We start from the raw sequence: 7,766 nt of genomic DNA, 5'->3' as shown, positions 1-7,766 counted from the left end.
AATGACTAATGATATTTTTGTGATAGTACCTATAGTTATAAACTGAATTTAAGATATCTTTATTCATAGTACCTATACAACATTGAATGATGTCATAGTGTACCGATAATAAAACTACACTATGATAAAACTAAAGAGTTAGGCCTATATTTTACAAGCTTCTCGTTAACAAATTTTAATATAATTATAGCTCTTTAAATATAACGAAGTTTTGCAAAACAGTTTCAACCTTTCTTCTCAAGCTAAATCAAGCCAATTATCTTTCAGTTCCACAGGGAGTCTACAATGCAATTTTGCACCTGCAGAAGATGATTTTTTGTTATAGATTTGAAGCATGTGAAAATAAGTAGGTCTAGTAATTTATTTTCTATTTCTGTGGAAATGTGTGATCGTCATCCTAGTCTGGAACTACATTATTCGACAAGGAAATGTTTTGTTTTCCTAATACATGTGGAACTGAACCCTAGTGCTGCTTCTCCGTATAACTGTATCCCCTACTATTTTGAATATGGTTTTCCCTACGGTTCTTTATTCTCAATTAAATAATGTATGTTGAGTAAAATAAGTTATTTACAATAGCATGACCTAATTGACAGTTATCAACATTATTGTTATAATTCCTTTGTGCGATTTCTGGGGGTATATTCTGGGTTTGCGCTTTGCAGGTAGTTTAGCGAGAGGTGATCGCCCCCGCCCCCAAGCGCACTTGTCTTGTCACTACGCTATGACGCAGTACGCACTACGCAGTACGCACTACGCAGTACTCAGAACTCAGCCCCCACTACGCAGCGCACTTGTCTTGTCACTACGCTATGACGCAGTACGCACTACGTACTACGCAGTATGCAGTACGCACTACGCACTGCGCACTACGCAGCCCCCACTACGCAGCGCACTTGTCTTGTCACTACGCTATGACGCGGTACGCACTACGCACTATGCACTACGCAGCCCCCACTACGCACTGCGCACTACTCAGCCCCCTACTACGCAGCGAACTTGTCTTGTCACTACGCTATGACGCAGTACGCACTACGCAGTACGCAGTACGCACTACGCACTACGCACTACTCAGCCCCCACTACGCAGCGCACTTTTTTTGTCACTACGATATGACGCAGTACGCACTACGCACTACGCAGTACGCACTACGCACTGTGCACTACTCAGCCCCCTACTACGCAGCGAACTTGTCTTGTCACTACGCTATGACGCAGTACGCACTACGCAGTACGCAGTACGCACTACGCACTGCGCACTACTCAGCCCCCTCTACACAGCGCACTTGTCTTGTCACTATGCTATGACGCAGTACGCACTACGCAACGTTTTCTGTGGTACTACGCACTAAACACTATGCACTACGCACTACGCAGTATGCCTCCTAATGTCGATTTTTGGAAATGCAAGGACCGTGGCTCGCTTTCCGACTCATTGAGTACTCTATGGCCTGTTTCACATCTACCCGGCTGCCGGGTGCCGGGTGTCGTTTAACCGGCAATGGGGTGAAGAAGTATATGGCACCGTTCACACATGCACGGCATGTGCCGTTGACGGTTAATCACTTGCCCGGCTGCCGGGTACTAGTCGAGGGATGCCGGGTGCCCCCTCGGCGAAGGCCGGCTGCCGGTGTCGGTTAAACAGGCCGGCTGGAGTAGTGGGTATAGCGGCACAATGTGACTGTTCACATACAACCGGCACCTGCCGTCTGTCGGGTGCACCAAGAGTACTTTTAGTTCAGTTGTTTGTTGTTAATTTGTATTAATTTTGGGTATTTGTTCTTAAAGTTTTGGTCATGTCGGAAATAGACCATGAACTACTTATCAATTTAGTTCAAGAGCAGAATTATTTGAATTCAACTGAATTTTACTCAATTTTTATTTTTTATTTTTTTTATTTTATTACATAACATTGATTTGAATTTCAGTCAAATTCAAACAGAATTAAATTTAAAAAAAAATCCAAATATAAATACAGTTGCAATAAAGGTTATTTCAAAGTAACATTACAATTGCTCTATTTCCAAAAAACTATTCTTATTTCGTTCTATTTCCATCCCTACGACACACAAGTTTCACAAGCTGGAGTACAACTGCCGGAGTGCCGGTGTCGGCGTAATGTGAAAGGCGCACTCGTGCCGGTGCCGGCTAGAAGTCGGGTTAACGGCATGCCGGGTAGATGTGAAACGAGCTTTCTCCCCAACGTTCCTGACGGAATATTTTAAACCCTTTATCAGAGTTAAATTTGCTTACCGACTTCCCGATCAGCCTCAATGATGTGGCATAACTGTTGAAAAACTATAAAGGAAACATTTTATTTTCTCATAAAACCACTGCGACCTGGAGTTATTGGTATGATGTGGTTTCCTGGGAATAGAATGTTGGAACGTTGCTGAAGTTTCCGGTGCAGGTGCATCCCTATTCCCACGGGAATCGTACGATTATGTTTTACCGGCTTCCCATCACTTCCTGATTTAATCTGAATAGTTCCATTTGTGTGAGTAAACTTTTATCTATTTCCTAATATTGAGTATTCGACTCGTCAGATTTATTATTTATCCATCCATTTAGCACGAGTTTGCCATTGTTGGTTCTAACAAATATCTTAGAAGGATGCTAAGTTCTAATATTTATAAAAAGTGATATTTATAAAAATGACCAGTAGTTTGGACGCTTAGGTTATAATAAATATTAATTTATATCGTTGATGCACTAACATGTGCATGCACTACTTTTCTGTTTACAACTACAAACGCCTGTTCCAAGTCGTATGTTGCCTGTTTGGATTTTATTACATTTCTTATCAGAATTATTATCGAACGTTCAAAAATATCTTATTTCAACTACTTTTATATAGAGCTCATAGTTTTGATATATTGCATTTTGCTATGCTCTATTGGGTACAGTATTTTTGCAAATGGACTAGAAATATCGAACGCAGAAATATGTGTTTAGAGCAAAGGATAAAAAATATCGTGAGACACTGAACAAGCAATTGTATGGATTGCTGAAGTTACCGGCAAAGCGATTGTCCCGACTATTAATTCGTTAGATTACCGCGATTGACACTTCTGCTCAGGTCGAGAAGCAATTTCATGGAACAAATACTCAATTAAAAGTGATAAAGCGCCTGTTTTAAGGCCGCTGTTTGTAAATTTGTCTGTTTAATTGGCCCATTAAGCGTAGTCAATGGTTAATGAATCTGGCGCAGCGGCGCGGTGCTCAACTGGCCGTGAAATGCGAGTGTTGCTATTTGTGGCTTCATAGCAGCAGTCAGCGCCGCCCTCCCTCTGTGGTACTTATCCATCACCATGATACTTGTTACAACCCTGCAGTCTACTACGAGTCTACTACAACCCTGTAGCATCACCGAATATCAGTCTACTACAACCCTGCAGCATCACCGACTATCAGTCTACTACAACCCTGTAGCATCACACCCTATCAGTCTACTACAACCCTGTACCATCACTGACTATCAGTCTACTACAACCCTGTAGCATCACACCCTATCAGTCTACTACAACCCTGTACCATCACTGACTATCAGTCTACTACAACCCTGTACCATCACTGACTATCAGTCTACTACAACCCTGCAGCATCACCGACTATCAGTCTACTACAACCCTGTAGCATCACACCCTATCAGTCTACTACAACCCTGTACCATCACTGACTATCAGTCTACTACAACCCTGTACCATCACCGACTATCAGTCTACTACAACCCTGTACCATCACCGACTATCAGTCTACTACAACCCTGTAGCATCACACCCTATCAGTCTACTACAACCCTGTAGCATCACACCCTATCAGTCTACTACAACCCTGCAGCATAACCGACTATCAGTCTACTACAACCCTGTACCATCACTGACTATCAGTCTACTACAACCCTGTAGCATCACACCCTATCAGTCTACTACAACCCTGTACCATCACACCCTATCAGTCTACTACAACCCTGTACCATCACTGACTATCAGTCTACTACAACCCTGTAGCATCACACCCTATCAGTCTACTACAACCCTGTACCATCACTGACTATCAGTCTACTACAACCCTGTACCATCACTGACTATCAGTCTACTACAACCCTGCAGCATCACCGACTATCAGTCTACTACAACCCTGTAGCATCACACCCTATCAGTCTACTACAACCCTGTACCATCACTGACTATCAGTCTACTACAACCCTGTACCATCACTGACTATCAGTCTACTACAACCCTGTACCATCACACCCTATCAGTCTACTACAACCCTGTACCATCACTGACTATCAGTCTACTACAACCCTGTACCATCACTGACTATCAGTCTACTACAACCCTGCAGCATCACCGACTATCAGTCTACTACAACCCTGCAGCATCACCGACTATCAGTCTACTACAACCCTGTAGCATCACACCCTATCAGTCTACTACAACCCTGTAGCATCACCGACTATCAGTCTACTACAACCCTGTACCATCACCGACTATCAGTCTACTACAACCCTGTAGCATCACACCCTATCAGTCTACTACAACCCTGTAGCATCACACCCTATCAGTCTACTACAACCCTGCAGCATAACCGACTATCAGTCTACTACAACCCTGTACCATCACTGACTATCAGTCTACTACAACCCTGTAGCATCACCGACTATCAGTCTACTACAACCCTGCAGCATAACCGACTATCAGTCTACTACAACCCTGTAGCATCACACCCTATCAGTCTACTACAACCCTGTAGCATCACACCCTATCAGTCTACTACAACCCTGTAGCATCACACCCTATCAGTCTACTACAACCCTGTAGCATCACACCCTATCAGTCTACTACAACCCTGTACCATCACTGACTATCAGTCTACTACAACCCTGTACCATCACCGACTATCAGTCTACTACAACCCTGTACCATCACCGACTATCAGTCTACTACAACCCTGTAGCATCACACCCTATCAGTCTACTACAACCCTGTAGCATCACACCCTATCAGTCTACTACAACCCTGCAGCATAACCGACTATCAGTCTACTACAACCCTGTACCATCACTGACTATCAGTCTACTACAACCCTGTAGCATCACCGACTATCAGTCTACTACAACCCTGCAGCATAACCGACTATCAGTCTACTACAACCCTGTACCATCACCGACTATCAGTCTGCTACAACCCTGTACCATCACCACCTATCAGTCTACTACAACCCTGTAGCATCACCGAATATTAGTCTACTACAACCCTGTAGCCCACCACCTATCAGTCTACTACAAGCCTATTGAACAGTCCACAAATCGCGTTTCAAAAAACTCCCTCTTTTCTTACTTATCGAGAGGAAGAGGGCGGCAAACCCGCTTTGCTCAATAGTTTTAGTGGTTTCCATTTATTTCGAAACTGACTAATCTTGTTCAAATCTGTGTTCTGTGTCACCAAACCGTGACGTTTGACTTCTCCCCAATTAGTGATTGTGGACTGGAGGGAGAGAGAGGTGTCTGCGGCACTTCAGAACTATAATACGCGTGTAATTGGTAGCCAGATGTCCAGGACCCCCTCCCTCCCGCTCTGTGGTGTTACCCGTCTGTCAGTTAACGCCACTAGATACTAAACTCCTCTAAAACTTTACATGATTTGATTCATATGTATTAAAAAAGACTCCCACCACAGCAAAACTACAGAATAAGCAAATTTCCATTTCCCTTACTGGAGTTTCACAAAAAGAGCTCTTACACTACACTTCTGCATACTCCTATAAAAAGTGTGTTAATAGTTTAAATCTTATAATAAAATCTATCTTAAGTATTCATCAAAACAGTTTCCAAACAATTGCTTGCAATCCAGTTTGTATATAGTAGGAACAAATTTAACATCCAGTCCAACACTTTAAATTGCACACACGTGTTAATATTTGCTAAGAAATATCAACGTTTCTCATAAACAGATTCTGTAGGTCGTAAAATGTAAACAAATAAAAAGAAGAAGAAGGTAGCTCATAATGTTAATCTTATGTGACAAAATTAAAAATGTTTTTTTAAGATTTTATAATAATTACGGAACAAATATTTTTCCCTCCAATAACAGATGAGATCGATCAAGGTATGAATTGAACTGCAACATAACATGTTTATGCAAACAGTTTTGTCTAAAAATCCATTCATTATCAACAAGTAAGAGTGTTATAATAGTCGACCTTATGGAAGAAACAAATTAACATTGAGTATTGCACTCTAAACAGTCTAAACGCTAAACCATACATTATCACAATTATCAAAGAATTATGAAGTGACACATAAACTAACTCCAAGAGCGTCAAGTATTCTTCTCCAATAGACTACTGTGAAAGTGTAAATCGGGCTTACAACATTGAAAGTGTAAACAAGTGAACGCAGCAGAAGTCCCTCAGAAGGGGAGGGGGTACAAAATACAACAGTAAGTGCTGGGGTAAATAGATAATATTATGTATCTGTGTGCGCGGTGCGGAGTGGCGGTGGGGGGCCTTTCCCTTCTCTGTTGCTCTGCTCGGGTTATTTCAGTTGACCACGCCCCCTCTGCTAATGTACCCTCACTCGTACTTCGTACTTGACGTCGCTTTCTAAGGAAAATTTCCCCCCGAGAAATGTACATGAAGTAATGTCAACGAACACAGTAATACACATGACCTATTGCACGCTATGTACACCACATTAGTACGCGTCATGCCTTCAGAATTATATTTTCAAATATTTGTAGGTCGATTATAAATTAGCTCAGATTAGCAATCAATCACCCTTGATGAGATGAGAGGCTTTGAGGACGGAGATGAAAGATAAATATGCCTATTCAATATTGTATTAAAATAATATATTGTGGGATAGAAAATAAGTTACAGTATAGTAGTTTACGTAACGATTGCGTTAAGTTAGTCTTTACGACACGAGTATAAAATTTAAGGCACGAGCTTTGGCGAGTGCATTAAAAACTTCTACGAGTGTCGTAAAGACTATTAACGCGAGTTGCGTACACTACTTTACCTACGACCGTTTTTTAATTACCAACAATGTTCTGGTTTTTAATTACTAACAACCACTACTCATAACTTCTTATGGAGGTTAGTATGTTTTCGTTTAATGTCATTGCCACTGAAAGTGATGCAACGACTTATTGTATAATCAGCTGATTTCATGTAATTACGTGTTTGTAAAACATCGTTAAATAATACGTTACTTTTTTCAAGGAATAGGTTCTGCTAGCAGCATTCTTACCATAAAATATCAGGTATAATTAGGGAAATATTGCATATTTTTTGGACAACTCAATAATATAGTGAAACAGTTAATTTACAGTTATTTATAAATTTAACCTTATTTTGTTTTGTCCATTTAATGAATTGCTATTGCTAGTATGTAATTTCATACCTTTGTTCCGATTTTTGTGGCAAAATATTAGCACAAACAGTTTGTGCTCTCATTTCCATCTCGTCAACTTCACATTCACTGACTAACATTTTTAAATCAGTTCAATCTACCTTCCTCTAACTTTCACCAAATTAGGTTAAAAATACGCGAGTATCAACAGGAACGAGTTGGATCAACAATTAAAATTGTCAACTGATCAGCTGATCAGCTGATTAGTTGACGTTCGAAACATTACAATTTTACTTCTTTTCTCCAAATCCTCGAAGCTCATTGGTCTGTTACCCGTGTTGTTATGAGAAAAACTATGCTGTTATGAAATGAAACTATGCTGTTATGAGAGTAAACAGCTGTTAAGT

Source organism: Macrosteles quadrilineatus, unplaced genomic scaffold (genome assembly GCF_028750875.1).
Source record: "Macrosteles quadrilineatus isolate MER2022 unplaced genomic scaffold, UCM_ALF_1.0 Scaffold_7__1_contigs__length_78375512, whole genome shotgun sequence".
Classification (NCBI taxonomy): domain Eukaryota; kingdom Metazoa; phylum Arthropoda; class Insecta; order Hemiptera; family Cicadellidae; genus Macrosteles; species Macrosteles quadrilineatus.
The sequence above is the reverse complement of the archived record's forward strand: the minus strand, read 5'-3'. Positions refer to the sequence as shown.